Raw genomic sequence first — 12,756 nt, forward strand, 5'->3', positions numbered from 1 at the left:
AAGTCTTACCAAAATATATTCAAATTGCCCTAGTTAATAAGGGAGGAAAAGTTCTGTTTGGCAGTAACATGGTGTTAGCAAACCTTAAACTTCAGCCATTGACTGGAACCGCGCTAAAATTAGATGAGTATTATAAAAAACCTCAAATAGAGTAAAAGGTATAAAATCCCACATAGGTATTAACTTAGTGAGAGTTTTATACATTTCTTCTTCTTTGTCAATAGAAAATATTTTCCAAACAAACCAAATGATAGGTTTATGTTTCTCCATGTCAAAATAACCAGGCGTCTTAAGTTCAAAATAATTCCTATTCTTGAATGGCAAATAAAGCATATATACCTACATAAATATGTATAATATATGAAATTATTATATGAAGTTATATTATTTCCAGAGCTAGCACAAGATTAACTTCTTGCTTTGAAAAATACTGGCACTTTTAAGAAATTTTCAAACCATTGTCGAAGCTCTAATATACATACACACTTATATGTATTTGACTATGGATTAAATGGCCTTGGTTGCTAAGTTACCAAGTAAGAGGCAGAAAAAATATCAAGTCAGGAAAACAAATAGTAAAAGAAATTGAGAATAAGGTTCCCTCCCCCGCCACCCCCCGGAACCATGCATTTGTGGGAAAATACAGGCCCACAAAAAAATGACTAATAACATCCTAGTGATGGCAGAATGATAGTAAGCAGTGAATGACGCAGTAATCATGAAGTATATGCTACTTGTCATAGAATTGTGTGGATTGCATTACAGCTTTATGTGTAATTACAGTTTTGAAGAGTGGTTATTTTACACTACATCAAGAATAGTGACTTTATGTTGTTGAGAGTTTACACTCAGAACTCCCTATACCATCATGAATAAATTACGATAAATAAATGAGTAAAGAATTCATAGAAATTACCTTATACCCATTATTTTCAAAGATAGATGAAATGCAAATGCAAAGTGGGACCCCTGCTACACTACCACACACACACACTCACACACACACACACACACACACACACACACACACACACATACACACACACCATGAAGCAAGGGTTCCATAGTCAAATTATTTTCACTGCATAAATCACATGATTTAGTTTTTATGGATAATTGTTGAGGATTTTTTTTTTACTTATGGCAGATGTGTTCTTGAAAAATTATGCCTGGTATAGAAAATTTGGAAAGAATCCTAGAACACCCAATTATGCAAGACTTATAGCTCATATAAGGGACACCTACTGTTTTAAAGGAGAACATGGGATTTATAAATTTTCCACAAAGGAAGTTCTGTCTGAAAGATTTAATGGGACTGGGATTCGAACAAAAGATATTTGTTCTGTTTTTTGTTTTTCTGACACCCATTTTGTCAACAACAATTAATTATTAAGTGCCATAGTGGTTTGAAATCCCAGCATAAACATTTTACTCACATCTTAGGAATCCACCTGATGTGCAGCCTAAGTAGAAATGTAAGAAGCATTGGGCATTTTCCCAGAGGTTTATCTATCCTTGTCAATTTTTAATACTTGGAGAAGTTGCACAATTTTAAAAGAGTTTTTCCCATTTCGAAAGTCTATTTTAAAAGTAAATTAATTTTAGAAGTTACTGACATATTATAGCATATACTTCGTGGCAATTAGTTTACTTTGTTTTTATTTAAGTAAAAGAATTTTATTAAGTGCACCAAAGGATGATATTCATCTCTGCTAAGTAATATATTTATGTCCCCAAAGTAATACAATATATAATTGGAAAGCCCTTGGCATTATTTTACAGTACATGGCCAGCATAATTGGCTGAATTAGATTAAAAGCTATTGAAGAGTTTAGAATCAAGTTACAATTAACCACAAATTTATAACTTGTTGAGACTATTTAATTGCGTATATAATGAATATACTGAAATAATTTATTCACTTAAAATTTGATTTTTTAAAACAATTCTCAGATCTTTAAAAGCGTAGCATGTTTCCTTAAGTAGCTCACTACTTAATTGTATTTTGAAATGACTTTTGCCTTTGTTGTTTAGTAATACTTTTGGAATATCCTAACCTTATTTTGATATGTGATATAATAGGGTAACATTAATTTTAGCATACGAGTTATTTATTTAGCATAGGCATAATGCTGTATATGCTTTATGTGTATTATTTTCAGTCTTCCCACCAGCATGCAAAACATCTTTTCTTTACAAAGTATTCATTGGGGTTTGGAAGATTGGATTAAAAGAGCAATTAACACTGACTAGTAAGAGTAAGTTAATGACCTGCAATAAATGAATTCTAAAGCTCATGTTTTGTTCCACTAAGACATGCTGCTGCCAGTTGTTTTCACTATTTCTGTATAAAGGTACCTATTTCAGTAAAAGATATTTATGTATCATTTTACCATCAGAAGTTTAAAGATGTAAATATAATGTAAAATAATTAAATCTTTTGGGGGACAGCAACAGAGTAAGTCCTTGGAGCCATCCCTGGAGCCAGAGCTGTCTGTCCCCTCCTCTTTTACTTCCTGTTGCAAACAATAAAGGCCCTTCATACCATAAAACAAAACAGAATGAAACAAAACACAATAATTAAGATAGTACCAATAAGAAAGAACAAATAAGTTGTGATTTCAAGTAAAAACAGGAACATCAATGTCCTGAGGAGAAGCAAAAGGAGAGAAGGAAGAAGTGGAAGAGGGTTGAGGACGAGAACAAAGAAGAAATGACATAATGGAAAGGAAAAAACATGAGTAAAAGTTATAATATAATAAAATCTTGGAGCGCCTGGGTGGCTCAGTCAGTTAAGTGTCGGACTTGGGCTTAGGTCATGATCTTCCAGTTCATGAGTTTGAGCCCCGCATCGGGCTCTGTGCTGACAGCTCAGAGCCTGAAGCCTGCTTGGGATTTTGTGTTTCCCTCTCTCTCTGCCCCTCCCCCACTAATGCTCTCTCTTGAAAATAAACATTTAAAAATATCTAATAAAATCTGGTTTCTTACAACCAGAAATCCACATTTAATGACACCTCCTTACATGTAAAATGTGATAATACATAATGTTTGTAATGAAGGTATCTGAACTTAAAATCCCCAAATGCTTTTCAGTCATTACTTCAAATTTCCCAGAATTCATTTTACTTTTTTTTTTCTTTATAAATACTAATTCTTTTTCCTGAGTACACTGTAATCCCCTCAACCTTAGAAGTCTTGGGACTAATGAGTTTTCTACTCTGTAAATATAAATATATATATGCCAACATTTTGAAGGATTGTCTTGTATCTCTTCTTGCTATATCCAGTTTTCTTTCTTTCTTTCTTTCTTTCTTTCTTTCTTTCTTTCTTTCTTTCTTTCAAGTTTATTCATTTATTTTGAGAGAGAGAGTTCTATAAGCAGGGGAGGGGGAGAGAGACAGAGAAAGAGAGAGAGAGAGAGAGAGAGAGAGAGAGAGAGAGAGAGAGAATCCCAAGGAGGCTTCGAACTGTCAGTGCAGAGCCTGATGTGGGACTCGAACCAACGAACCGTGAGATAATGACCTGAACCGAAATCAAGAGTCAGACACTTAACTGACTGAGCCACCCACGCACCCCTATCAAGTTATTTTTCTTAATACAAATGAAAATAATCCCCTTATTTGAAATGTCTTCTATTAGGTGATTCCACCATTGGATCACTAACAAAATAACACTTTATTTACCATCTAAGAAAATTCCTATCACATATTCTTGGTGTTAATTGATGACTGATCTTTTTTTCTCTTTTCCTTTTTCCTTTTCTTTCCCTCCTCTTCCCTTTTCTTTCCCTTCTTTTTCTTTTCCCCCCACTCTTTCTTGTTCTTCTTCTGTTTTCTTTGGACATAAGTCTGCCATCATGTGTGGTGTCTACAGTGAAGGTATATATAGCACATCATTTCTATTGGCCCTTTGATACAATGACATTTATATGTTTATTTCACTTCTCTCATAGACTTTATGGTATCTCTCTGAAACATTCAAATCCATTTCTAATTCTAAATTTAAACATTGTATTCCAAACCTTTTATTGTCCCAACTCTTATTATATAAACATTCCTAATGTAATTCATGAAGTAATAAATGCAAATTAATAACTAAAAGAAATAAAATATAGCTATAATTGTTACATAAATATGAATGTATACAATGCATCATTTAAATACAAGTTAGGGAAGTTTGGAATAATCATGGATCAAGCAAGATATTTCAAAATACTGATTCAAAGGGGCACATGCACCCTGATGATATCAGCAATATCAACAGTAGTCAAACTGTGGAAAGACCCCAAGAGTCCATTGACTGATGAATGGCTAAAGAAGATGTGGTATACACGCACACACACACACACACACACACACACACACACACACACACATAATGGAATATTACTCAGCCATCAAAAAGAATGAAATCTTGCCATTTGCAACAACGTGGATGGAGCTACAGTGTATTATGCTAAATGAAATAAGTCAGTCAGAGAAAGGCATATTCTTTCACTCATATTTGAAATTTAAACAACAAAACAGATGAATATAAGGAAAAGGGGGAAAAAAGAGAGGGAGGCAAACCATAAGAACTCTTAACTATAGAGAACAAACTGAGGGCTCCTGGAGGGGCAGTAAGTGGGATGATGGGTTAAATGGGTGCTGGGCATTAGGGGGGCACTTTTTGGGATGAGCACTGAGTGTTATATTTAGGTGATGAATCACTAAATTCTACTCCTGAAGCAAATATTACATTATATGTTAACTAACTGAAATTTAAATAAAAGCTTGAAATATTAAAATATATATATATTTCTTTTTAACCTAAAATATTTTTGGCATCCGCTATTAGGGAAGTAATTCTATTCTATGAATTCCTTGGTCTATAGAACAGAAAACAGAATAATGAAGAAGGAAACAATGAATCACTTAATCACGGTGATGGTAAAGTTTATGTTAACTAGACATAAGGTGCCCAGACTAATCATTTCTGGATGTGCCTGTGAAGATACTTTTGGGTGGAATTTGCATTTGAAGCTGTGAACTCAGTAGAGTAGATTGCCCTCCCCAGTGTGGGTGGGGATCATTCAATTGTGAACCTGAATAGAAAAAATGTGGAGGAATGAGGAATTAATGCTTTTTTTTTCACCTGCCTCACTGCTTGAACTAAGCCATCTCAGCTCATCTCTGCTGTCCTTGGACTGGGACTTACACCATCAACTCTGCTGGTTCTCAGGACATCAGACTTGGAATAAATAGCATCACTAGGTGTTCATGGTCTCCAGCTCACAGACAGACAATCACGGGACTTCTCAGCCTCCATAATCACCTAAGCCAACCTCATAATAAATCTCTCTCTCTTAAAAAAATATATATTTATAATATAATATAATATAATATAATATAATATAATATAATATAATATAATATTTTATATAATATAGATAATATATTTTATATAATATAGATAATATATTTTATATAATATAGATAATATAATTTTTATAATATAATACATGTAATCTATATAATCTATAAAATATTTAGTATCTATATAAATATATATTATCTATTCCATTTTTTAATGTTTTTAATGTTTATTTATTTTTGAGAGCAGGTGAGGGGCCGAGAATCTGAAGCAGCCTCCAGGCTCTGAGCTCTCAGCACAAGCCTGATGTGAGGCTCAAACTAACAAACTGCGAGATCATGACCTGAGCCAAAGTGGGAAGCTTAACTGACTGAGTCACCCAGGCGCCCCTATCTATTCCATTTCTGTAGAGAGCCCTGTTTAATATAGTCACCTAACCATACTTCTTTATTTGTGAAGCTAGAACATATAGTCATTATTTTGAGTAGCCAGGTCTCCAGGTAAATATTTAAAATAAAAATATGGGCACCTGAGTGGCTCAGTTGGTTATGTGTCTGAATTTAAATTTCAGCTCAGGTCATGATCTCTTGGTTTGTGAGATGGAACCCTGTGAAGGGCTGTGTGCTGACTGCTCGGAGTCTGTTTAGGATTCTTTCTCTCTCTCTCTCTCTCTCTCTCTCTGAAAATAAACTTAAAAAAATTAAAAGAAAAATAAAAAAATAAAACCAACTGTAAAATAAATTTAGGCATCTCAGACAATAGCAGTTCTTAGTATCTTTTAAAGAATAAAGTGATAATAAAGTACAAATAGGCAAAATAGCACAGAACAGTTTATGTGAAGAAATAATGACCAAAAATACCATAAGTGAATATTACCATCACTCAAAATGTGTTAAACCTTCAAAGAAAGACTAAATGTGCACATTGAGCAATAAACAGATTTAAAATATGAAACATTCTTGATACCTTTGAGGCACATCAGTATAACCTTAACATCCAGTACGTATTTTAAGAGAATACTCGTAATACAAATGGGGTGCATATATGGTTTAGTCAGTGAAGTGTCTGACTGTTGATTTCAGCTCATGTCATCATTTCAGTGTTGTGGGATGGAGCCCCAGGTCAGGCTCCATGCTGAGTGTCGGGATTCTGCATAAGATTCTCTCCCCCCTCTTTCTGCCCCTTCTCTGCTTGCACGTGTGCACGCTCTCTCTCTCAAGAATGAATAAATGAATGAATGAATGAATGAATGAATGAATAAATAAATAAAAGAATACAGGAAATGATAAACACTTTATATTTAAGCAGAGAGTAGCTGAGCCTTTTGCTGTTTTATAATCATGAGTTCTTAACCTTAAAGTGCACACTAAGTAAAAACCAAGTAACATAAAATTAAATCCACACTTAGGCATATCTACTGAAATTCAAGCCATCAAAAATTAAAAAGAAAAGAAAGCTTCTGAAGAGAAAGATTAAAAGAGAAAAAGTCTTACATTGACAATAGATTAGTAATCGTATGTAGTAGATACAGACAGACAATGAAATACTAGCTTATGTTGCTGGAGGAAAACCAGCAAAACTGTAGTATGAGTGAGAGTGTGTGACATTTTATCTGATAGCTTACAACCCACAGACTTCGTAAAAGAAATGTTAAAAGCTTTACTTCACCAATATGAAAATGTAAACAGAGGGAGATAGTGAGATGAAAGAACAAATGGTAACCAAATACATTGTAAAATATCTAAACACTGCTTATAAAACTTACATGCATTACTTCAAAACATTTAAATAGCACTGGAGCTAAAATTCTCCTTAACTGAAATAGCTATCTCTTGTTTCCTTAACAAATTTGAAAATTTTTAAGCCACTAAATTTATTATTTTCTAGCTCTGTTGGGTCAGACGTTCCTTAAGTGTTACCCCATATTAAAATCAAAGTGTAGGTGTATCTGTGATCTTTTCTAGAGGCTTTAGGGGAAAATTTATTTCCTGATCACTTGAGTTATTGCCAGAATTCAATTCACTCTGACTTTATCTTCCATTTTTTAAGAATTCGTGTGATTATATTGGATCCCTAAAATATTAATCTCCAGAGGCACCTGGGTTGCTTAGTTCGTTAAGCGCCTGACTTCAGCTCAGGTCATGAACTCACAGTTCGTGGGTTGGAGCCCCGTGTGGGCTTCTGTGCTGACAGCTCAGAGCCTGGAGCTTGCTTCAGATTCTGTGTCTCCCTCTCTCTCTGCCTCTCCCCTGCTCTCTCTCTCTCTCTCTCTCTCAAAAATAAATATACATTAAAAAAACTTTAATGTTAATCTCCATGTTTTAAGGAGGTGATAGGCAACATTGATTCCAGCTGCAACTCTGGTTGCTCTTTGTCATACAATGTAACATATTGGCATTTGGAAAAGATGGACATATATACAGAGTTCACTTATCATTTCCCTCTTTTCCAGATACCTATCAGGAGAAAGCCCTGAATTCTCCACACACACACACACACACACACAAATAATAATCACATGTACTCAGACCTGTGGTGTGCTGCCACTGATTCTAACCCTAAAAGGGCCAATCATTAAATGTTCAGGAATTTCATGACTCAGTTATTAAACATAGCCATTATTATTATGTAGTAAAATATGTGACTTAAAGTTAAATATTACAAAATATTACAGTGATAATAAATACACCAATTTCTAATTATTTAACTAATTTGACCATTTTCTGTGATCTTGTTGTTATTTGCATCCATGTGTGTGGAGGGTGGAAATATTATATAATGGCATTCTATGGAACTTTTGTCTTTAATGTCAAAGAACTTACAAGCCAACATTCATGTTGTACCAGTCATTCATAAATCACAACCATACTTTGTTTAAGGATGCAAGCATTTGGCAAAAATTAATCAGAGCCTTCTATGAGAGATGATTAACAAAATGGAATTTATAATATAAACTATTGCATTTTATTATCATATGGAAATTGTGGCTGCCTATTGTTTACATAAGAAAAAAAATCTATATCATAATTCTTTGAAGAGAGCCAGCTTTAAAAATTTCTCCAGCATGGTACTGATTCTGAGGCACTCACATTGATTTAATTATAAATGTCACAAATAAAAGAAAATTCTGATATAAGAAGTTTTCTTTTTGGAACACGTTAGGTTCATCTGGTAAGTACGTGCATGTGTATGTGTTAACTATTGACTATTTTTTCATGTGTACATTCCCACTGTACCATGCCCTTTGACATTTAGACAAATAGTATCCATTCATCCTGGTTTTTTAAACAACAAAATTATTCAGCATAAGAAGCACACATCTGCCAAATTGTATATTCTAGACATTTCTGTTGATCTTTTCAGATCCTTAGTGATGCCCCCTTTATAATGTAAAAGCAAGCATAAACAGGCTGCCCCTGAAGCTTCCTTTGTCAAAAATGCATTAAGGTAATATACAGTGGAAGGTTTTCTTTCAATGTTTGTGTAAAGCTAGAGTATTAAAAAGCAAGGTAATTTTGTGGCTGTTGTTGAAAAGAAATGTTGAAGAGTTTTCCTAAAAATTGTATAACCAGATATTATTTCGAATATGATATCATTTTGCAGTGAAGGTATTTCAACTCTAACCTAGTAGGAAAACACAGGGAATATATGATCACATGTGATGATGACACAACTCTAATGTCACTTTTATAACTATACATGTTGGTCTGTGTGGGTAAATATGACATATCTTCTACTCAGATTTGACAGTTGTACTTTCAGAAGATTTTAAAACAGTAAATAAGCCATCCTTTTTGAGGTGAATGTAAAGTGGGAGTTACATACGTTTATGGGATGTGCTTTCATTGCTCTAAGTTTCATATTTCTTTATTCAGAATTGTAATCATCCTTTAGTAGGCTCGTTCTGTCAAAACCATATCTTGGTGCATTGTGATTCTTCTTAACTAAAGATGTCAGGGCCCGCTATTAAAAAAACTCCTGGAGGGGCACCTGGATGGCTCAGTCGGTTAAGCGTCTGACTTCAGCTCAGGTCAAGATCTCACTGTCCGTGAGTTCAAGCTCCACATCAGACTCTTGGGCTGACAGCTCGGAGCCTGGAGCCTGCTTCGGATTTTGTGTTTCCCTCTCTGTCTTCCTCTCCCCCACTCATGCTCTGTCTCTCTCTCTCAGAAATAAATAAACATTAAAAAAAAAAAACTCTTGGAGATGTAATGTACAGCATGGCAACTATAGTTAGTAATATTGTATTGTGTATTTGACAGTGGCTAAGAGATTAAATCTTAAATAGTTCTCATCACAAGAAAAAGAAATTCTGTTAACTGTGAACGGTGACAGATGTTAACTAGACTTATTGTGGTGATCATTTCACAATACATACAAATGTCAAAGTCATTATGTTATATACCTGAAAACTAATATAATGTTGTATGTCAATTTTACCTCAATAAAAAAAAATTAAAGAAAAGTCAGTGGCCAAAATTACTTTAGATTCAATTTTCATGTTTTGTTATTTATATGCTCTTTGCTATCTTGTATATCTCTTACCCTTAAACTTTCAGAGGTTTTAAATATGATCTTCCAGATCAACTATAACGTATCAGTGTGATAATTCAAACATTTCATTACTAGTCTGCACTGTATTTTATTTTAGTTACCCACCATTATTTTATTTAATTCCTTCACAGTAGACCCTTTATTTTTAGTTTCTTATGGTTAAACCCAGATAACTTTGCTTAGCAATTTTCGCTCTGAATCTATAAGGTAGTCTGAAGTATAGTCATTAAATCCTGCACTCCTAAGGCCTCTATTTTCCCTTCTACTTAATTTATGGAGATTATCACCCTGTAGAATAATATATCATCTTGGCTTCAAAATTTCTCTCTTATACATGTTTTTTCTTTCCCATTCTTTAGTCCAGTGGGAGTGGTGCTTTTTTTTTCTAATTGATGCCTTCTATTCTGGACTGCACATACATGCCAATGCTGTGGGAGTAAATGTCATAGGAAAGAGAGTATCAGAATTGCTTAGTGAAAAGATGCCTCAGAGGAGGGTGGAAGTGTCTCCTCCTGGCAGAAGAGCAAATGGCATTTGGGAGAGAGGAGAAACAGATGGTGACTCTGAAAACAGGACATGGTAATACCCCCTCTTCATGAAATAAGCATGAGTTGAGTGTGAACCCTGCACAGTTAACAATAAATATGGTAGGTCAATTCCCAAGTAATGCACATGGTAAATATGGACCAACGTCTTGATTGCAGAAGTGTGGAAAATACAGACCTCAACTGAAGCTAGCTTTGTGAGTGAAGTTAGTGAGAAATAAAGGTGTACTTTTAGTGCCTTAAAGGAAAGACGATTCGTAGTTCAAGAACTCAAAGTAATAAACACACACAAAAAATCAGATTTTATATAAGGAGAAACATATGGAGGTTAAATTTATGATCATAAAATGTTGTTTTCTTTTAATCCCCTGACTATATAATTCTGTAGCAAGGATAAAGTAAGGCATATTTTCTTTACCAAGTTGTCATTTTGAGAAACTAATCCTTGATATGACTCTAAGTTGCATGTTTATACTTCAGTGTAGTATCTATCAACTTTACATCATGTCTGTTTTTCCCCAGTAAGAAAAATGAGTATTCAGTGTTGTTATGCTAGTCTCTACTTTATTTCTTCTCCGCCCATTTCAGTATTTTAAAACAAATAGCATTTTTTTTCTATTGGTTACATTTCTGTCTTACAATATTATTATTAGCCACTATGTGGAGTTCTATAAATATTTGATAGTATCTATTATTATGTGAGAGGAGAATATTAATGCCTTTGCCTTTCTTCGCACATGGCTTTCCCCAGTCCCGCATCCCAGACTTGTCATCTATTAATTTAATTTTACATTTTGCACTGTAATCTTATTCAAATATTTATTTAATTTAATGCTACCTACTGGTGGATCCTATATGTTGCAATCAAGAGAGGCTTTACAGTGTACTGATGATGTAGGATTTGTCAAGTCAGTGTAAATGTCATATTTCCTATGCCATTTGTGAGAATATAGCCAATGTCAAAGGCTGATGAACTTTTTTTCTATTCTCTATTAATAATTAGAACCCATATGATGTTTGAATCCAGTTTCATGTTTTAATCATATAGATTATGAAACAACTTAGAATTTTTGTGTACATTATTTGCTTGCCTTTTCTATCAGGTAATGATTTCCCTACATAATTACACCTTCTCATGGATCCTATATGTTATTTTGCTCTATTTATCCCAGATAGCCTTTTCCAAAAGAGAATGCTTTATTATACAACTTACAACTTATACAACTTATAACACTATTGTTTTAAGTCCACTTATAGTGGCTTTCAATTCTGACTCTTGATTTTCTGCAACTTTTTTTTTTCTGAAGTACATCCCCAAGTTTCCTCAGAAGAGACTGGGTTAACCTTTTGTGGTTCCTGCATACCTGACATTGTCTTTAGTTTACCCTTATATTTTGTCAGATTAATGATGCCTAAATTGTGTACTGTAAAGATTTTTCTATTGTCTTCCATATCACACAGGGATTTCCATCAATAGGCTGGTGACAAATGAATTCCACTTCCCTTCTAGATTCCCTAGTAGTGTTTTTTGTTTTTGTTTTTGTTTTTTTTTTCTCTCCAAACTGATAATTTATTAGAGGTGTCTACGTTGGTGTCTACCATTACCCTGATCAGCACACTATATAGTTTCTTTTATTCTAAAACCTTATTTTCTTCAGCTTTATTACTTCTGTGATAGCTTTGCTCCTACCCATACCTTCACTTTTTTTTCTTTTTTTCTTTTTGTTAGATCTTTCTAGGACCTCTATTTGAATATTGTTCCCCTTCCATTCATTCTATGTTGTGTATTCTTCCACAGTATACTTACTTCATCTTCTGAAAAATTGAGGTTTTTATTTTAGCCCTTCTGTAGCCCTTTTGTAACATTGTAGGAATCATAGTTTTTAATTCTAATAAATATGTTTTCCTCCTCCACCCACTTCTTCTCCTATTTCCTTTTCTTATTTCATGTGTGTTTCTATAGAATTGCTTCCAAAATCTCTCTGCAAAAGATATTTTAATCCTCTTTTGCTTCTACTTGATTGTCTTCTAATAAGTTGTAATCTTATCTTGATTTTTATCTGTCATGCTTTCTGCTTTTCTCATAAAGCTGGTGACTGTGGTGTTTAAATTTAAATTTTAAAAGGATAATTGTTGGGCACCTGGGTGGCTCAGTCAGTTGAGCGTCCGACTTCAGTTCAGGTCATGATCTTGCAGTCTGTGAGTTCGAGCCCCACATTAAGCCCTGTGCTGACAGCTCAGAGCCTGGAGCCTGCTTCAGATTCTGTGTCTCCCTCTCCCTCTGCCCTCCCATGCTCATGCTCTG

This window comes from Felis catus, chromosome A1 (genome assembly GCF_018350175.1).
Source record: "Felis catus isolate Fca126 chromosome A1, F.catus_Fca126_mat1.0, whole genome shotgun sequence".
Classification (NCBI taxonomy): domain Eukaryota; kingdom Metazoa; phylum Chordata; class Mammalia; order Carnivora; family Felidae; genus Felis; species Felis catus.